This window comes from Heloderma suspectum, chromosome 1, assembly GCF_057233095.1.
Source record: "Heloderma suspectum isolate Gila_16-S chromosome 1, 16-S_ref, whole genome shotgun sequence".
NCBI lineage: Eukaryota > Metazoa > Chordata > Lepidosauria > Squamata > Helodermatidae > Heloderma > Heloderma suspectum.
Genome location: NC_139458.1, coordinates 8,954,456 through 8,976,114, shown reverse-complemented (window position 1 = coordinate 8,976,114; position 21,659 = coordinate 8,954,456). Strand labels below are relative to the sequence as shown.

The 21,659-nt window shown below is 46.9% G+C and overlaps 1 protein-coding gene across 2 annotated transcripts in view; it reads right to left on the bottom strand.

Annotated features, from left to right (window-relative positions):
* The window catches only part of SAMD4A (sterile alpha motif domain containing 4A), a 173,613-nt gene that overhangs the window by 56,932 nt on the left and 95,022 nt on the right, over positions 1-21,659 (bottom strand). The gene's annotated exons all lie outside the window — the stretch shown is intronic.

Below are 21,659 nucleotides of genomic sequence, written 5' to 3'. Positions count from 1 at the left end.
GGCGGACCATTTTAATAGGTCCCCCACCCTTGCAGAGGGGAAAGGCCGCCAGGAGTCTAAACCTCAGCAGGAAGTGATCTGACCATGACAAAGGGACAGATGTTAATTCCTCCACTTTCAGATCACCATCCTCCAGCCCAGTCGAGAAAACCAGATCAAGCGTGTGTCCTTTTGTATGCATTGGGCCGATGACATGTTGGGACAGCCCCATGGTTGTCATGGCGGCCATGAAGTCCTGAGCCGCCCCAGATACAGCGGCCTCGGCATGGAAGTTGAGATCCCCCAGGACCATCATCCTAGGGGTCCTCAACACCAAGTCCGAGACCACCTCCGTCAGCTCAGGCAGGGAGTCTGATGGGCAGCGGGGTGGGCGGTACACCAACAGAATCCCCAATCTGTCCCGGGTACCCAACACAAGGTACAAACACTCAAGATCTGCACTCGAGTGAGCAGGAAGCCTGGAGAGGGAGATTGAATTCCTATAGACCACGGCAACCCCCCCTCCCCGACCCTCAAGTCGGTGTTGGTGCTGCACCGAGTACCCAGGAGGGCACAGCTGGGAGAGAGTGACCCCTCCCAGTTCCCCCACCCAGGTCTCAGTAATACATGCCAGGTCAGCCCCCTCATCCACAATCAAGTCATGGATGAGGGAGGTCTTATTTTGGGCCGACCTGGCATTCAGCAGCAGCACCACCAGACCCGAGGGCAGACTGGTAAGGCTGCCAGGAACCATCAGGTTGGGGGAAGAACCAGAAGAGGGGACAGCTGTAAGGCGTCTAGCCCCTCTTCTCCTCAGCTGGCCTGTTAATCCCCCAACGCCATACCTCCCCCTGCCCGTGACCACAGTTATGGTGGCACCTCTCTGACTCCCTGAGTTGCCCAGTAGTCCTCCCAGGCACATATTAAAATGTTAAGATATAAATAGCACAACAGTTTAAAAGAATATAAAAGAATATAATATGTGCTCTTCCTTCTGGCACTGATGTTTTTACTACTGTCCAGATAGCAAAATGTGCCTTGGCAACAAGAAAAATACATGCCAAATTGGTGGCCTATGGCTCCAAGCAATAAAGTTACTCCAGAGTAGATGAGGGAAAGGGAGCAGGAGGCGCAGTTGCAAAATTGCCCTCAATCTAAAGAAGAGAAGGCTGCACTACAGACAATTCAGTTGCCCTTTTCTGCACCTTTTCCAACTCTACAATAATCTTTTCAAGCTTCTGGTCACTGCACTTAAAAAAGGAAATTTTTGAGTTGGGAAAAGTAAGAAAAGGGCAACTAAAATGGTTAAGGGGCTGGGGCATCTCCCCTATGAGGAAGGATTACAACATTTAGGGTTTTTTAGCTTAGAAAAAAAGGGAGGTAGGGGAGACATGATAGAGCTGTCCAAATTATGCATGGTGTGAAAACGTGGATAGGGAAAAACTTCTCACTCTCTCATAATACTAGAACCCACGATCATCCCATGAAACTGATTGGTGGGAGATTCAGGACAGATAAAAGGGAGGGCTTCTTCACATAGTGCACACAGTTAAACTATGGAATTTGCTACCACAAGATGTAGTGATGGTCACCAGCTTGGATAGCTTTAATAGGAGATTAGAGATGGAGAGATAGGAGATTGTCTAGGAGATAGGAGATTGTCTAGGAGAATAGACAAATTCATAGAAGATAGGGCTATCGTTGGCTACTAGTCATGATGGCTATATATTACCCCCAGTATCGGAGGTAGTATGCCTCTGCAGGCCAGTTGCAAGGGAACCCAAGTGGGAGGGTATTATGTCCTGCTTGTGAGCTTCCCATGAGCATCTGGTTGGCCACTGTGGGAACAGAATGCTGGACTAGATGGACCCTTGGTCTGATCCAGCAGGGCCCTTCTTATGCTCTAACAACTGAAGGCCAGTGTGACAAGGAAAGACAGACAATTAAGAGTCATTTTTGTACTGCATGATTTGGGGAAGGGGAGAATCGATGAAGAAATGCTACTACAAGATGATATTCCCCGTAATTCTTTCCTAATTTTCTTCCTATAAATGAAGTGGTGAATAAGAATAAAATGACGGAAAACCCAACCATGGCAAACGAATACTGCGTCTCCTGTGGATGCCTCTTAGGGTACTCCCAGGTGGAGAGCTGCTATTCTGACCAGTCATACGGCATTGTGCTGCTATTCTGTCTTTCCCTTCTTAACAGAGATAGAGAGACAGAGAGATAGAGATAGATATATTTGGTGGAAAGAACAAAGATGGAAGAAGTGGGAAAACATGGGAGGGTTACATGTGGAAGACAACACTGTTTGGACCCCCTGTGAAATTCTGTGGATGAGGCTGGGCTGTTGCACTATAAAACCTTTGTCTGGAAGCCCCCTTAGACTCATCACAAGGGGAAGCACTTATTAAAAATAAGCAATCATGGAAAAATGTGAGGGCACTATCTTTTTTCCCCTATAAAAAACAAATTGTGTAAGATCACACTTGGACTGGGTTGGGCAGTTTAAAAGATGCTTCTATGACAAATACCTCCCCCCCCCGCCCCCAATCACATTCCACGGAGCACATTCCAAGCGCTGGCAAGCAGCTAGTTGTTTGCAAACAACCAACAAGGCTAGTGTAAAGTATCTGACAGAGTCAGGCAAAGAAGAAGGAGAAAGCAATGGAAAATGATGAAAACGGTTTAGTGTTGTGGCTGCCAACAGCTGAACTGCTCGGTTACTGCTCTGTGCTTTCCAAGAGTTCTTTTTTGGATGCTATATAGGAGCAGCAGCTACGTATGTGGGGAAAGGCTGTTTTCGCAGCAATCTGCTTGTCGCTCTCTGCGGGAGATAAATGGATATCAAAATCAGGCTGGAAAGGAGACTGCCTGCAGGACCGCGGAAATCGCAGTGAAAAACCAAATGAGCAGGCTCTCAAGTCACAGGGCTAACATACGTAGGGCTGTAACACTTAGTCCATTAATCGGTTAATTGATTAAAACATTTTGACTGACTAAAAAGGCGCCACCGACTAACCAGGCAGCAGGTTACGTTTTTGTTTAAATGTTACAAATAATTAATACTTATACTGCTGAGAAAACCTGCAGACGACAAGCGCTGTATTAGAACCTGCCCTCCTGTGCGAGAGTAACGCCAAGCTGATGCTGCTTGTGACCCAGGTGTGCATCAACTGGAAATTCAAGACGTGATCCGTTGCTTAGGACAATTGTTGGTTCTCATTGACAAATGTATGCAGATTTAGGGTGCAATCCTATGCATGTTTAGACAAGAAATAGACCTACAACTCCTAGTATTCCCCAGCCAGACAGAGTCTGGGAGCCCATGGAATACTTTGGATTCCTGGATCCGTGGCTGGAGACAGTGCTCTGTCCTCGGAACCAGGAGTCCGAACTCCTCTCCCCCCTGCAGCTGGTGCGGAGAGAACCATGCCAGCTGCCTCTCGAGAGGAGGTAAAGGGGGTGTGCTGGTGGGCAGGGAGGGGACGACTTATGCCGTATTCCAAAGCCCCTCCAGCCTCCTTCCCTCCCCCTCCCCAAGGCCTCAGTGAGACAGGCGAAAACGCCTGTCTAGCTAAAATACTGAGCGGAAAGTGCGGTGGAGGCGAGGAGTGCCTCTGCCACACCTCCCACTCTGCAGTGGATAATCGTAAGCCTCCGAGTTTGGAGGCTTACACATATCAAGGACGGACCCAACAGTACCGCACCCTTCATTGATGATCAACCCATATGACTAATGAACTACAATTTTGAAGCATATGGGGTGGCTCCTATTTTATTGTCATATGGCCAGTGTGGCATAATGCTTAGAGTGTTGGCCTGGGAATTGGAAGATCCAGGTTCTAGTCCCCACTTGGCCATGAAGCTCCCTGGGTGACTTTGGGCCGGACACTGAGTCCCAGCCTAGCCTACCTCACAGGCCTGTAGTGAGGATAAAATGGAGAGGAGGAGGGCCACGTGAGCCATCTTGGGTTGCTTGCAAGAGGAAAAAAGTGGGATATAAATGTGATATGTGATATGTGATCAACAGCAACAACAACAGCGTCCTTTCCTGCACATGGATGGATGACCCAACACCCCCCCGCCAGCCTAAATCATTTTATATTTCCATCGTATTGGGCATTTTGGAGGCGGAGGAGGGGCTTTTTGGAGGAGGACAGCCCAATGTAATTTCACCTGAAAAGCGTTCTCTTAGGCAAAACAGACAGGAATCTGAGGGGGAAAGTGGGAAAGTGCAAAAATCCAAAACAGATTATTTCAAAATGAGCGGCAGCAGAAATCAAATTTGGAAGGCAGAAGGAAGGGGAGGAATGGCAAAAGAGAACCATGCTATAAATAACCCATGCGACAGCGGCTGTCAAAAGGGCTTTTTGAATGAATGAAACGAGGCCGCCATTTCTGAGTACAGCTCTTTGCAAGTCCGTAGGAAGCAGCTTAATTCAATGCTTCTGCGGCTCCATTTGCACGCACACCCATGTGGGAGCCGCTTTCTGAGGCACAATCCTGAACATCTCAAGAGCGCGTGTGAGTAAAGAAAGCAGGTGAGCAGGGCCATTTGTGTGGGTCTTTCCCATCCGATTGTTCCCTGCCTTATTGATTTTATTTTTATTTTTTAATTGCATTTTTTATCCCACCCCTTCTCCTCTGGCAAGGAACCCAAGGTGGCTTACACAGTCCCCCTCCTCTCCATTTTATCCTCACAACAGCCCTGTGAGGCAGGCTAGGCTGAGAATCAATGACTGGCCCAAAGTCACCCAGTGAATTTCATGGATGCGTGGGGACCAGAACCCAGATCTCCCAAGTCCCGGTCCAACACTCTAACCACGGCATTACACTCACCATGTGACAATCATATAGGTATCCGCTCACATGCTTCGGACTGCACATCTGGCCATTTCATTTGCACGCACTCCCTCCCCAGTGGAGTGAGACTGTACCACACCACTGGGGTTGCATATGACTGGGGACCAGCGCTAGGCTGTGGAGGCCCTTGGGCAAGGTGCCCTCTGAGGGCCATTCCGTGAGTAGAACCATCTTCTTGCCTATGTCACCGCTAGCCATTTGCTTGGCTGCACCCTCTGGGCCCAATCTGAATAAATGCTCAGAGAGCGCGAACGAGAGACGAAGGCAATTGGGGGATGCTTTTCCTTCTCTCTGATCGACGGAGAGAGAGAGAGAGAGAGAGGGTAAGGGAAAGAGAGAAATGGAAAATCTGGAACTTTCATTTCCCCCCTCTGTCATATAGCAGTTCATCACAGGATGGACCAAAGATTTTTGCTGCTTTTATTAAAATTGCATTTGTAAAAGACTTTCTCGTTCCACTGCTTCGTGCTGGGGAAAATACTGAAACGATGTATTAATAGCTTTGAAGGGAACTGTGTTTCTGCAGGCAGGAGAAAACAGGTTAGCCTTTGTGAAGGTGGAAAGCTACGGTCAAAACACAGTACATGCACTATGGCCCTAAGCTGGGATGTTTCAGGGCTGTTCCCAGTGAAAACTGTTCTGTGTTTTGCTGTCAACAGACGTGGGTAAATTCTGCGGATCTGCATGCATTGAGCTAGCCTAACAAACTTTTGGTGGCCAGGAGAAACGGGGGTGGGTACAGGGGGAGCGGGCGTGGTCATGTGGCGAACCCCAGAGGGCCAGTTTGGGACCCAAAGTGAACCAGAGTTGGCCAGCGGGCTGGAAACTCAACACCCCTGATTCATACGGAGTCAGAACGCTGCTTTATGTACACTACTATTGCCCACTTTGACTGACAACACATTTCCAAAGCCTCATTCAGAGATCTTTCCTAAATCTTTGCTCCTTGAAATCGTTTAACTGGAGGTACCAGGGAGTGAGCACATAGGTGTTCCTGGGCTGTAGCCCCTCCCCAAAATATCAAACTGCCTTGTACCATGTTAGAGCCTGGGTCTGCCTAGCATCAGCTCCTCAGGTCTCTCAGAGAGAAAGGCCTTTCCCAGCCCTCTTCTTAGCTGGAGACGCACAGGATGGTTCCTGGAACCTGTTGTGTGTGCAAACCATGATCTAGACACATGATCGACTATTCACAAAGCTGGTTCAACCCCTGTGTGTTAGGATCAGGCTGAGAGGGACTAAGCGGCCCAAAGGCACCCACTGAACTTCTGAGTGGGGATTTCAACCCGTGCCTCCTCAGCCCTCATCCAGCGCTCTGACCCAGGAGTGGGCAACTTGTGGCCCTCCAGATGTTTTGGCCTGCAACTCCCATTAACCCTAGACAGCATGGCCAATGGCCAAGGATGATGGGAGCATGCGGAGGGCCACAGGTTTTGCACCCCTGCCTAAGAGCCAAGCTGCTGTTCAGTTTGAAACATGACTTGTCTCTTTGGCAATGAATCTTCTGAAGTAAAAAAAATCAAGGAAGCTGTGTGATCTTACCCTGCCACCCACCCACCCCTGCCCACCCACCATGTGTATGTGGGAGCTTCTTTCAATTCTATCCACTGGATTGAGAGGCGCATGGCCTGGAGCATATAGGTTCCTTCGTGTCTGGGGAGGCTGTCATAGGCCGAGAGAGAATTTGACTGAGGGGGTGGGGGGTGTACCACAACCACCAGAAGTCACAGTAGAACAAACATGCACAGCCCGAGGGATTTGCTTCGGAAGGGAAGATCAGACATATTGATCAGACCTGGTGGCCGGGGTAACGGCCAATTCCTGGTGTTTGCTTTGCAAGCAACTGAATATGGCCTTTTGTGGCTCATGCCCACGTAAATATTGCGTTAAGCATGCTTATAAGCTTAGTAGATGAAGAGCAGGTGAGTAGCCTCCATCTAGGTGTGATTACCAACTGTCAGGGCATGCTGTGGTTAGAAGAATTTGCAACGGGAATTGATGGCCTGTCCTTTAAAACATTCCCCACACGGGCATTGTTCACCTGCTGGCACCGTACTATGTAGAACAGTGGCTTTCAACATTTTCTACTCTCTTCTTTGCACACTGATGGCAAGAAACTCGTGTGTATCTACCATGGAAACCAAGCACACAGCAGAGAGTGCTGTGGCTTATCCTACAACTGCAGCAGGGAGAAGGCGACCTTCAGTGTATCAGCAATGACTTCTGACACCCAAGAGTTTAACAATAACTTTTACAACTGCAAGTTAAAAAATACGTTTCTGCCTGGGTTGGCTTTGTACTAACTGCTTACTTCTTAGCCTCAGTGCTCTTCACCAGTAAAATAAGAGTATTAATTGGTTGCTTTTGACTGTTTTTAAAGGGGTGTTAGCTGCTCTGAGAACATTTGGGCACAACAGCAGGATAGACATTTTCCATACAAATAAATATTATATTTGACCTCCTGACTTGAGTCTGTTCATTGTAATCAAACTTTGCCATAAGTAACGGAAACACTTTTGCGGGGGGGGGGGGGGGAGGTTATCCTAAGGCTTCTAGGAACATTCTTGTCCTAACTAAAGACTGACAAAATTACCACCTGTGAAACCACGGAATTTAGATGAGGCTACTGTAGGATCAATGAGGATGGTTAGAAAACATGTTTCTCAACTTTTGAACTTGCACTTTAATTTTAAAATGTTTTGGTGAACATGAGATATATAGATTTCTTGCTCAAGAGTATAAGCTAATAGTTGTTCTCTGAGTTGATAAGATGTTTCCTGCAGGCTCATCTATGCAATTTTAATCTGTAGACTGAAAGCAGACTTGGGTACACCAAACCCAGATAAATGCTTGTGCCAAAAATGTGGGAAAGCGTGCAGTGTCTTTCTTTGCAATGTGAATAAATTAACTAAGTTCATCTGTGTCAGCTCTCTTCTCCTGTCTACACCTGCCTGTTGTAAGAACGGAGCTCTATGGCCAAGTTGGGCAAAGTGACGCAGCCAGGACAGAGAGAAGAGACTCTATTCCCTTTCTAGCACAAGCCAAGTTAGTATTATTTATCCCCATACCGCAGCTGGGAGGGTTGAGGGTGTGGTTTCCTAAGGCCACCTAGTGAGTTTACTGTTTAGAAATGCTAAATGCTGCCTGAATGTTCTCCTTTTATCTCTGCAAGTGAACAACCTAAAGTTCAGGGAAGGAGCCCGGTCTACACAGGCCTTCCTGTGGCTACATCCCATGGGGGGGTCCAGCCAACGGGAGTCAGGAGCACAGAAACCGCCCTTTCAGACCCTGCAGATTCTCCATGCGTACAGCCTGTGCCTGAAACTCTGCTTGAGATGTTTTCTAGAGAGGAAAGGTTCAGTAAACCTCTCTGTGAAACGAGAGCTGCGTGTTGGCCCGAGCAAGCCAGGCTGCTGCAGAGCAGAACGCCCTCATTGTAACCAGTCAGGAAGGACCTCGGGCCGGGATAAGGGCTGTTTGTGTAAGAACAGAGGGGGGAGCACATTGAAGCAAAGAGAGGGAAGTCTTACGCAGCCGGCTCCTTTGGAGGGAAAGGGTGCCCCAGGCCAGAAGCACAGCTGGATAGAACATTGTGCAGATGGAGACAGGGGCACCCCAAAAGAAGCCCCCACTCCCCCGATCCTGACAGACCCTCCTGGTTTGCTGCACTTCTCCAAAAAATCATGTGGACCAAACCATTCAGAATTTCAGATGTCTGTCGAGGGGCTGAGTGCAGTGTCCCTGGATTTTGTTTACTTGTTTATTTGCTTGTTTAAAATCAGGACTCCATAAGGATCTGAACCCAGGCCTCCTGCTCCAACTCAAGCTCTTCGTTCAATGCACCAACAAAGACCTCAGGCCAGAAAATAAGTTTCACCTGTTTCATTGTTGTCCATCTTGTAGTTGTGGCACACAGCCTCCAATTCATAAAAAAGATAAACCCCGCCTCAGTCAGTACTTACAGGCAACGACGGGTGGGCAAACACACCCCTGACTACAAGTTGCTGTTTGGAAGGGGCTGTTCTGAAAGAGAGGGGATTCAGCGGCCGCATTTTGGTTCACACTTGTGCTCTCTTGGCTGCATTTGTTTAAATGGATTTCCACATCAGATTGACAAGTGACTTTAGGTAGTTTCTACTTAGCTCCACCCAAAGCCACCCCCCTTTCTATGCAGTTTCAATTCCATTATTGTTATTATTATTACAAACTTGTTTTCAGAGGAAGTTTTTTTGGGACAGGTACCTCAACAATTGTTCTATTTTTCATTCAATTCCCTAACCCAAAGCACTGTGCAAAATGAGCAGCAGGAAAAAGCCACAAAAGGCCACTTGGCTCCTTTTCTAAATTTCTGGCCCTATCGTTCCATAACCAAAGTTCTGAATTCCTTTCAATAAATTCCTGTTCAACAAATTATCTTTTGAAATTGGCTTCTGATTAGGCAAATCAAACTTAGTCAAGTTCACGGAGGATAAATCGACCAACACCCTGATTCTGAAATAATCCATTCAAAGGCAGCATACCTGTTTGAACCAGATGTTGGGGTGAGCTACACTGAACGGGCCTCACCTGCGCCTCCTCCTTGTGAATGCCCAGAGGTATCTGATCACCTGCTGTTGGTGACAGGATGGAGGACTCCATGGACCTGGTCTGTTCCAAATACGTATATTCTTAATATTTAAGTATATGTTCTTATGCTATGCCGTGCAGGGCCACCCAAGACGGACAGGTCATGGCAAAGAGTTCTGACAAAATGTGGTCCATCGGAGAAGGAAATGGCAACCCACTCCAGCATTCTTGCCAAGAAAACCCCATGGAACGTATCACAAGGCTAAAAGAGATGACGCCGGAAGATGAGCCCCTCAGGTCGGAAGGTGTCCAATATACTATTGGGGAAGAGCAGAGGGTATTTCCAAGTAGCGCCAGAAAGAGTGAAGCGGCTGGGCCAAAACTGAAAGGACACTCAGCTGTAGATGTGTCTGGTGGTGAAAAGAAAATCCGATGCTGTAAAGAACAATATTGTTTAGGAACCTGGAATATCAGATCAATGAATCAAGGTAAGCTGGAGGTGGTCAAACATGAGATGGCAAGATTGAACATCGATATCTTGGGAATCAGCGAACTAAAATGGACAAGCATGGGCGAACTTAATTCAGGTGACCATTATATCTACTACTGTGGGCAAGAATCCCTTAGAAGAAATGGAGTAGCACTCATAGTCAACAAAAGGGTGGGAAAAGCAGTACTGGGGTACAATCTTAAAAACGATAGAATGATCTCAGTACGAATCCAAGGCAAACCATTCAACATCACAGTAATTCAAGTCTATGCCCCAACCACTGAGGCCAAAGAAGCTGAGATTGATCAGTTCTATGAAGACCTACAACACCTAGAACTAACACCAAAAAAAGATGTCCTCTTCATCATAGGGGATTGGAATGCTAAAGTAGGAAGTCAAGAAATCACCGGGATAACAGGCAAGCATGGCCTTGGTGTACAAAATGAAGCAGGACAAAGGCTAATACAGTTTTGCCAAGAGAACATGCTGATCATAGCAAACACTCTTTTCCAACAGCACAAGAGACGACTCTACACATGGACATCACCAGATGGTCAATATCGAAATCAGATTGATTATGTCCTTTGCAGCCAAAGATGGAGAAGCTCCATACAGTCAGTCAAAACAAGACCTGGAGCTGACTGGCTCAGATCATGAGCTGCTTCTTGCAAAATTTCGGCCTAAATTGAAGAACCTAGGGAAAACCACTAAACCATTCCGGTATGACCTAAATCATATCCCTTATGAATATACAGTGGAGGTGAGGAATAGATTTAAGGGATTAGACCTGATAGACAGAGTGCCTGAGGAACTATGGACAGAGGTCTGTAACATTGTTCAGGAGGCAGCAACGAAATCCATCCCAAAGAAAAAGAAATGCAAGAAAGCCAAGTGGCTGTCTGATGAGGCTTTACAAGTAGCTCACGAAAGAAGGGGAGTGAAAAGCAAGGGAGAGAGGGGAAGATATATCCAACTGAATGCAGAGTTCCGGAGAATAGCAAGGAGAGACAAGAAGGCCTTTTTAAATGAACAATGCAAAGAAATCGAAGAAAGTAACAGAATGGGAAAGACTAGAGATCTCTTCAAGAAAATCGGAGATATCAAGGGAACGTTTTGTGCAAAGATGGGCATGATAAAGGACCAAGAAGGCAGGGACCTAACAGAAGCAGATGAGATTAAGAAGAGGTGGAAAGAATACACAGAAGAACTATACAGGAAAGATCTTAATGTCCCTGATAGCCATGATAGTGCGGTCACTGAACTTGAGCCGGACATCCTCGAGAGTGAAGTCAAGTGGGCCTTAGAAAGCATTACTAACAACAAAGCTAGCGGAGATGACAGTATTCCAGCTGAGCTATTTAAAATCCTAAAAGACGATGCTGTTAAAGTGCTGCACTCAATATGCCAACACATTTGGAACACTCAACAGTGGCCACAAGACTGGAAAAGGTCAGTTTACATTCCAATTCCAAAGAAGGGCAATGCCAAAGAGTGTTCAAACTACTGCGCAATTGCACTCATTTCACATGCCAGCAAGATTATGCTCAAAATCCTACAAGCTAGGCTTCAGCAGTATGCGGACCGAGAACTATTGGAAGTACAAGCTGGGTTTCAAAGAGGCAGAGGAACTAGAGATCAAATTGCCAACATTCGCTGCATCATGGAGAAAGCAAGAGAATTCCAGAAAAACGTCTATTTCTGCTTCATTGACTACGCTCAAGCCTTTGATTGTGTGGATCACAACAAACTGTGGCAAATTCTTAAAGGGATGGGGGTACCAGACCACCTTACCTGTCTCCTGAGAAACCTGTACGAGGGACAAGAAGCAACAGTAAGAACCAGACATGGAACAACCAATTGGTTCAAAATTGGGAAAGGAGTACGACAAGGCTGCATATTGTCGCCCTGCTTATTTAACTTATATGCAGAGTGTTGTTCAGTCGTTCAGTCGTGTCCGACTCTTCGTGACCCCATGGACCATAGCACGCCAGGCCTTCCTGTCCTGCGCTCTCTCCTGGAGCGTGCTCAAGTTCATATTCATTGCATCCGTGATGCTATCTAGCCATCTCATCCTCTGCCGTCCCCTTCTCCTTTTGCCTTCAGTCTTTCCCAGCATCAGGGTCTTTTCCAGGGAGTTTTCTCTTCGCATTAGGTGGCCAAAATATTGGAGCTTCAGCTTCATTATCTGTCCTTCCAATGAGCACTCAGGGTTGATTTCCTTTAGGATGGACTGATTTGACCTCCTTGCAGTCCAGGGCACTCGTAAGAGTCTTCTCCAGCACCACAGTTCGAAAGCATCAATTCTTCGGCACTACCCCCATCCCTTTAAGAATTTGCCACAGTTTGTTGTGATCCACACAATCAAAGGCTTGAGCGTAGTCAATGAAGCAGAAATAGACGTTTTTCTGGAATTCTCTTGCTTTCTCCATGATGCAGCGAATGTTGGCAATTTGATCTCTAGTTCCTCTGCCTCTTCGAAACCCAGCTTGTACTTCCAGTAGTTCTCGGTTCACATACTGCTGAAGCCTAGCTTGTAGGATTTTGAGCATCACCTTGCTGGCATGTGAATTGAGCGCAATTGTGCGGTAGTTTGAACACTCTTTGGCGTTGCCCTTCTTTGGAATTGGAATGTAAACTGACCTTTTCCAGTCTTGTGTCCACTGTTGAGTGTTCCAGATTTGTTGGCATATTGAATGCAGCACTTTAACAGCATCATCTTTTAGGATTTTAAATAGCTCGGCTGGAATACTGTCATCTCCGCTAGCTTTGTTGTTACTAATGCTTCCTAAGGCCCACTTGACTTCACTCTCGAGGATGTCCGGCTCAAGTTCAGTGACCGCACTATCATGGCTATCAGGGACATTCAGATCTTTCCTGTATAGTTCTTCTGTGTATTCTTGCCACCTCTTCTTAATCTCATCTGCTTCTGTTAGGTCCCTGCCTTCTTTGACCTTTATCATGCCCGTCTTTGCACAAAACGTTCCCTTGAGATCTCCAATTTTCTTGAAGAGATCTCTAGTCTTTCCCATTCTGTTGTTTTCCTCGATTTCTTTGCATTGTTCATTTAAGAAGGCCTTCTTGTCTCTCCTTGCTATTCTCTGGAACTCTGCATTCAGTTGGGTATATCTTCCCCTTTCTCCCTTGCTTTTCGCTTCCCTTCTTTCGTGAGCTACTTGTAAAGCCTCATCAGACAGCCACTTTGCTTTCTTGCATTTCTTTTTCTTTGGGATGGATTTCGTTGCTGCCTCCTGAACAATGTTACGGACCTCCGTCCATAGTTCCTCAGGCACTCTGTCTATCAGGTCTAATCCCTGAAATCTATTCCTCACCTCCACTGTATATTCATAAGGGATATGATTTAGGTCATACCTGAACGGTTTAGTGGTTTTCCCGACGTTCTTCAATTTAAGCCGAAATTTTGCAAGAAGCAGCTCATGATCTGAGCCACAGTCAGCTCCAGATCTTGTTTTTACTGACTGTATGGAGCTTCTCCATCTTTGGCTGCAAAGGACATAATCAATCTGATTTCGATATTGACCATCTGGTGACGTCCATGTGTAGAGTCGCCTCTTGTGCTGTTGGAAAAGAGTGTTTGCTATGATCAGCATGTTCTCTTGGCAAAACTCGATTAGCTTTTGTCCTGCTTCATTTTGTACACCAAGGCCATGCCTGCCTGTTATCCCGGTGATTTCTTGACTTCCTACTTTAGCATTCCAATCCCCTATGATGAAGAGGACATCTTTTTTTGGTGTTAGTTCTAGAAGGTGTTGTAGGTCTTCATAGAACCGATCAACCTCAGCTTCTTCGGCCTCAGTGGTTGGGGCATAGACTTGAATTACTGTGATGTTGAATGGTTTGCCTTGGATTCGTACTGAGATCATTCTATCATTTTTAAGATTGTACCCCAATACTGCTTTTCCCACCCTTTTGTTGACTATGAGTGCTACTCCATTTCTTCTAAGGGATTCTTGCCCACAATAGTAGATATGATGGTCACCTGAATTAAATTCGCCCATGCCTGTCCATTTTAGTTCGCTGATTCCCAAGATGTCGATGTTCAATCTTGCCATCTCATGTTTGACCACCTCCAGCTTACCTTGATTCATTGATCTGACATTCCAGGTTCCTAAACAATATTGTTCTTTACAGCATCGGATTTTCTTTTCACCACCAGACACATCCACAGCTGAGTGTCCTTTCGGGTTTGGCCCAGCCACTTCACTCTTTCTGGAGCTACTTGGAAATACCCTCTGCTCTTCCCCAGTAGCATATTGGACACCTTCCGACCTGAGGGGCTCATCTTCCAGCATCATATCTTTTAGCCTTGTGATACGTTCCATGGGGTTTTCTTGGCAAGAATACTGGAGTGGGTTGCCATTTCCTTCTCCAGTGGACCACATTTTGTCAGAACTCTCTGCCATGACCTGTCCGTCTTGGGTGGCCCTGCACGGGATAGCTTATGGCTTCACTGAGTTACGCAAGCCCCTTCGCCACAACAAGGCAGTGATCCATGAAGGGGATGCAGAGTACATCATGAGAAACGCCGGGTTGGATGAATCACAGGTTGGAATTAAGATTGCCGGGAGAATTATCAACAGCCTCAGATACGCAGATGATACCACCCTAATGGTAGAAAGCAAAGAGGATCTAAAGAGCCTCTTGTTGAGGGTGAAAGAGGAGAGTCCAAAAGCTGGTTTGAAACTCAACATTAAAAAAAAACTAAGATCATGGCATCTGGCCCCATCACTTCCTGGCATATGGAAGGGGAAGAAATGGAAGCAGTGACAGATTTTATTTTCTTGGACTCCAAGATCACCGCAGATGGTGACTGTAGCCATGAAATTAAAAGACGCTTGCTCCTGGGGAGGAAAGCTATGGCACACCTAGACAGCATAGTAAGAAGCACAGACATCACCTTGCCGACAAAAGTCCGTCTAATCAAAGCTATGGTTTTCCTAGTAGCAACATATGGCGGTGAGAGCTGGACTATAAGGAAGGCTGAGCGCCAAAGAATTGATGCTTTCGAACTGTGGTGCTGGAGAAGACTCTTACGAGTCCCCTGGACTGCAAGGAGGTCAAATCAGTCCATCCTAAAGGAAATCAACCCTGAGTGCTCATTGGAAGGACAGCTACTGAAGCTGAAGCTCAAATATTTTGGCCATCTAATGCAAAGAGAAAACTCTCTGGAAAAGACCCTGATGCTGGGAAAGACTGGGGGGAAAAGGAGAAGGGGACGGCAGAGGATGAGATGGCTAGATAGCATCTATGAATATGGACTTGAGCACGCTCAAGTTGATGCTGATTGCATGCTGATGTAATGAATATGAACTTGAGCACGCTCCGGGAGAGAGCGCAGGACAGGAAGGCCTGGCATGCTATGGTCCATGGGGTCACGAAGAGTCGGACACGACTGAACGACTGAACAACAACAAATATCTTCTTAATCTATACTTAATATGTGTATACCACTCCCTCCATATGTGTATTGCTTAATGCAGGGATGGGGGATGTGTGGCCCTCCAGATGTTGGACTGCAACTTCCATCAACCCTAGCCAGCATAGCCAATGGTGAGGGATCATGGGAACTGCAGTCAAACATCTGGATGGCCACATGTACCCCACCCCTGACTTAATGCATTTTAAAGCGCAAACAAGCCTGCCTGGTCCCATACAAGGCTGCCCAGTCCTTAAGATCTTCCAGAGAGGCCCTTCTTTCGAGACTGTCACCATCACAGGCGTGTCTGGTGGCGATGCGAGAGAGGGCCTTTTTGGTGGCTGCTCCCTGGCTGTCGAACTCCCTCCCAAAAGAGGCTAGGTTCTTTCCCTCTCTGCTATCCTTCTGATGGCAGGCAACGACTGCTTTATTCAAGAAGGCCTTTGCCTGCAAGTGGGTCTGTGGGCTGGGTGCTGTTTTCATTCTGTAATTGTTATTTTTTAATTGTATTTTAATGTGTTTTATTGTTTTAATCTATTTTGAATTGTTTTTGCAAGCCGCCTTGAATACTGTTTTTTGGTATAAAACCAGGGTATAGATCAAATAAATAAAGTGTTCTTACAGAGATTTATTCTCCATTATACTGTTATATTTTATATTATATTTATGTTATATTCTATTATTATAATGGGAAGAACAATTTAATAATGATAAGCTTCCTTTTAAAACTTGAACTTCCTCCACTGAAACCAGCAGAGCGTATGGCATGGGTGGGGAAGCTCTTTCAGCCCAAGTGCCAAATTCTATTTCAGAGAACCTCCTGGGACCCACATCTCAGTGGTGGGCGGGGCTTATTGCAAAAGGGGTGGGGTCAAAATACAAAAAAAATACCAGCATATTGCTGCTTAGAGTTCTTCCTGCCAGTAACTAACCCTTAGGCAGGGCATTTCAACCTTTTAGAAGTGGGGGGGGGGAGAGACTGCACAAAAGCCAGGAAACTAGCAAACTCTCAGTGGTTGGGAGAAAGGGGGTGGAGCCAGGGGAAGGAGGCATGGCCATCTGGAGTACACCGGAGAGCAGGATTTGGCTCCTGAGCCTGAGGTCCCCCCACCCCCTGGCATATGGATTTCAAAATACAACAGCAATAAACACAGATTGTGAAGAAGTTTGTGTCCCGCCATAAGAAAATAGTAAAAATTATGAATGAACTAAAATTCTTCCGGAAAAAAAAAATATATATATATGCTGGTTTCAAGACTTAGGAGGGAAGGAGAAGCAGAAAGCCACTGCCAAGAGCAACTGTGGTGTTCTCACATGTTTTAATTGTGGGTTTCCCACAAGTCGACAGACGGGTCAGACAGTGTCTTACCACAACAAAGGTTCCCCTGTATGCTTACACACAGCCACTGGCTTTGATGTTCTGAAGGCGGCTGGAACTGTTACGTCTGTCTGCAACCACACGTGCAAATGTGAACGGAGCTCCTGCCCACCTCCCTGCTTGTCTGCCTGCATGTGCCGTTCCACAACAGCAAAAGATAAAAAGATCAGTAATAAGAGCATAGAGGTGAGTGTATTTTAAGAGAGTGCCTATTGCGGCTTTTGAGCTGCGCTCAGCTCTTCACCACAGGAAATTAGTTTATGTGAGATAAACTGTGTATCTTTCCACATGCCGTGGAAGAAAACCGAAGACGACCAACCCCCCCCCCAACACACACACTTTTTCACCTTCCTACTTATCAACTTCTTTTATTTTGCATTGGATGGGTACTAATCTCTTTTTGTGACAATGTTAAACTCATTTTTGTAAGAGCAAAAGGGTTGCTTGGCACAGTGAGATGCACCTACAGGGCAGTGATAAGACCGCTCTTAAAGAAGCCCTCCTTGGATCCTCAAGTTCTGAACAACTTTCGCCCAGTCTCAAATCTGCCATTTTTGGGCAAGGTGATTGAGCGGGTGGTGGCGGTGCAGTTGAAGGCACACTTGGAAGAAACTGATTATCTAGACCCATTTCAGTCGGGCTTCAGGCCTGGGTAGACAGAAACGGCCTTGGTCGCCTTGGTAGATGATATGAGGAGGGCTCTGGATAGGGGTGAATGCTCCTTCCTTGTTCTCCTCGACCTCTCAGCGGCTTTCAATACCGTTGACCACGGTATCCTCCTGGACCGCCTGGAGGGGTTGGGCATTGGGGACACCGTATTGCGGTGGTTCCGGTCCTTCCTCTCCGGCAGGTACCGGAGGGTAGCACTGGGAGAGGAGGTTTCGGACCCGTGGCCACTTACTTGTGGGGTGCCACAGGGTTCCATCCTCTCCCCGATGCTATTTAACATCTATGTGAAGCCGCTGGGGGCTATCATCAGGAGGTTTGGGGTGCAGTGTCATCAATATGCGGATGACACGCAGCTCTACCTCTCGTTTAAATCTTCACCAAGGTTGGCCGTAGAATCCCTGTCCAAATGTCTGGAGACAGTGAGTGGCGGGATGGGGAGGAATAGGCTGAAGCTGAACCCTGACAAGACCAAGGTACTTTTGGTGGGAGACAAGAGGAGGCTGGGGATGTTGACCTGGTGTTGAATGGGGTACGGCTACCCTTGAAAGACCAGGTCCACAGCCTGGGGGTCATTTTGGACTCCCAGCTGTCCATGGAGGCTCAGGTGTCAGCTGTGAGCCGGACAGCGCTGTATCAACTCCATCTGATACGGCGGCTGCACCCCTTCCTTCCCCACCATCTGCTCTCATCGGTAGTACATGCCCTGATCTCCTCTCATTTAGACTACTGTAATGCGCTCTACGTGGGGTTACCCTTGAAGACGGTTCGGAAACTGCAGCTGGTACAGAACGCGGCGGCTCGCCTGATTAAAGGCAGCCGCCGGCGAGATCACATCACTCCAGTGCTGAAGGAGTTGCACTGGTTACCAGTTGTTTTCCAGGCCAAATTCAAGGTGTTGGTTTTGACCTTTAAAACCCTATATGGTTCCAGCCCAGCCTATCTTAAGGAGCGCCTCCAGCAGCACCAGACAGGCCGCTTAACAAGATCAGCCTCGGATGGCCTTCTCTCTGTCCCATCAGGCAGGACAGCTAGACTGGTGGGGATGAGGGAGAGGGCCTTTTCTGTGGTGGCCCCCACTCTGTGGAACTCCCTCCCTAGGGAACTCCGTCATGCCCCCTCTTTAATGAGCTTCCGTCGTGCATTAAAAACGTTGTTGTTCAGGCAGGCATTTGGGGTGGGTTAGGGTATTTTAGAAAATGTTTTTATTGTAGAATTTTATTGTTTTAAACTGTTTTTATTGTATGTTGTACATCGCCCAGAGTGGCTGGGTGACCAGCCAGATGGGCGATTAATAAATTTAATAATAAATAAATAAATAAATAAAAATCATGGGTTGAGGGTTAGACAATCCTTGCTCAACCCCTACTGCAAACTGCAGGTTAAGCGAGCGTTGACTGTCGAACAACCCACAATGACCAGGTTCGGATGACATGGCACAACCCCTGATCAGCCTGACTGGGGGTTGCACAATCAAAATGGTTGCAGCACGCACCACAGCTCATCATGGGTTAAATAACCGAAGATGAGCCAGCCATGTCGTGCGTACCGGGTCAGTGTGCGTGTGTATGCACAAGTACAGACTTACAGAGGTTGCTACCACACTAGTCCTTTTCTTTGGAATTACCATCTTTTTGTTGACACATTTAAAAAAAAGAGTCTACACGATATTGTTGCCAGACTGTAACTATCCAGTATTTTCTGTGTTGTCTGCCTTTTCTCCCACACTCATTTTTGTGGTGAGTTTGGAGAGGCAAAGCCCTACTGAAGCTGTTAAGGGCTATTGTGCCTGTAATCAAGACCTTCCTCCTTGCAGCTTCTCTCCCTGTTATAGCTTCCTGTTCAGTGTGGCTGGAGGATTAATGATGAATTGCCCCTTACTGAGCTTCTGTTTTCTGAGGAAGGGGTGGGAGGATAGAACTACTTTCCTTCCACTGTTTTTTCTTTTCTTTCTTTTATAGTGAAAAAGCACTATTTTACTATAGAAGAAAAACAGTAATAGAAGTAATAGAAGGCAACCACTAATTTAACACACAGACACACGCACAAATACACAGGGGAACAGAAGCTGACTGATTAAAAGACAATTAAGGAATGACTACAGACAGACACTGGTTAGAAAGTTGGCATACTGAAACACATATCACGGTTGGGAGGTGGGGCTCTGTGGGATTTGTAGACCCTGTCACTGTGGCTCTAAGGCAGACCAAGGTTGAGCAGAAAGTAGATCTCCAGATGTTTTGGACTTTAACTCCCAGAAGTCCCTGCCAGCACAGCCAATGATCAGAAATGCTGAGAGTTGAAGTCCACAACATCTGGAGATCTACTTTCTGCCCAGCCTGTTACTGACCCAGATCTCCACATCGCACCAGGAAGAGTCAGAATCATAAAGTTGTAAGGGACCTCAACCCCCTGCTGATGCAGGAAATCCACTACTACAGCATTCCTTGAGAGGGCCAACCAGGTTCTGCTCAAAAACATCGAACAAAGGGGAGCCCACCACTTTCTAATGCAATTGCTCTGTTCAGACTGCCCGTACAGCAGAATTTATGCACACAAATTTCCAAAGGCTAGTCACATCTGACAGAGCAAACAGATCAACGCTAGGGCACCTTAGAAACTAAAGTTGCATTCAGGCGGATTTTTTTTTTTTTTTTACAAGGTGGGGATCCACCCCACACTCCATCCTTCCATCGCTCTTTGACCTCCACGTCCTCATTTGCATTTCCACGGGAAAGCCAGTATCTCATTAAAGAGGCACAGGCTTTATGAGCTTGAATTGAAATCTCACTGTCCCAATCCCTCCTCCCTGAAACCTCTGTCTTGCCGAGTTTGCATCACTGCACGCATCATGGTCCTGTGTGGCAGACCGGATGTGCTGACACTTCCATTAGTAGTGCAGTGGATCTTCAGGTTTTAGCAGGGGCATTGCACAGGCGGTTCTCCATAGCAGGCACGGGCAACTTCTGGGTGGCCACATTCCCCTCCCCCAGAACCCACCAGAGAACACAGCTCAGCCCCCGTTGTTGAGTTTGCCACCAAAACTGCAGCGGCAAAAACCTGGCGATTTGGCTTGAAGACAAGGCACGCAAGCAGCGTCAGGGGGAAGCATGGCCCCCCAAAAGGGCCAGGGCAGCCGGCATGTGGCCTATGGGCCACATGTTGCCCATCCTGGTCTAAAGCTTAAGAACATAAGAACCTAAGAAGGCTGGATCAGAGCAGGGGTCCAGCTAGCCCAGCATTCTGTTCACACAGTGGCCAACCAGATGTCGACTGGGAACCCACAAGCAGGGCATGAGCGCAACAGCACCCTCCCACCCACGTTCCCCAGCAACTGGTGTACCTAGGCAGACTGCCTCGGATACTGTAGGTAGCAGAGGAAGCTTCTCCCCTTAAGACTGTGAAAAGCTTGCAGCACCAGCAGAGCCCAGAAGCTACCAGACTTTTGGATAGCTTCACGGGGTTGTTACATCCACAACCACTCCTAAGCACCTTGTTATATTACCTAGACCAGCCTTCCCAAACCTGGGACCCTCCAAACAAGGTGGACTACAACTCCCACCATCCTCAGCCAGCATGGCCAATGGGAGTTGTAGTCCAACATCTAGAAGGCAACTGGTTGGGGAAGGCCGACCCAGGTTGTTAGAAATTATTAAATTTCCACTATTTCCTTTTAGTAGAATGAATCCAAACCTGATTTAAATGCTTTGCTAGTTCCTTGTAGTGGAACCAAAACTTGACTTACTTTACCATCTTGGAACCCAGCTCACTCACCACCTCATTCACCAGCTTTTCATAATACTGCCAACCAAAGCACATGAACAACTGTACAAAATCAACCAAGAGTCCTGTAGCACTTTAAAGGCTAACTCATTTATGATAGCCTCAGTTTTTTGTGAACTAGGTAAACTTATACCATGATAAACTTGCTAAGTTTACCACTGTGGAAGCTGTACAATATCATTATTACTTTACGTAACATCGGCAACAATTTAAAAAACACAAGAATCGCACCGTATGAGAAGGAAGTGTCTATGTATGTGGCACATGCCAAGGTGAGTGCTGAGACATTGGGGGGGGGGGAGAAATGAAACATGGCAAGAGAATTGGTGCGCATGTGCCCCAGTGCATGAACTTATTGCAGGATGAAGTTCCACAGGTAATGACTTGCTTTGCCAGATACAGTAACTGATACAAGTACCCACTCCCTGTTGCATAAAATTATGATCCATAACGCTCTCTCTGGACACAATCCATTGGGAAGCCCTCCTGAGCAAGAC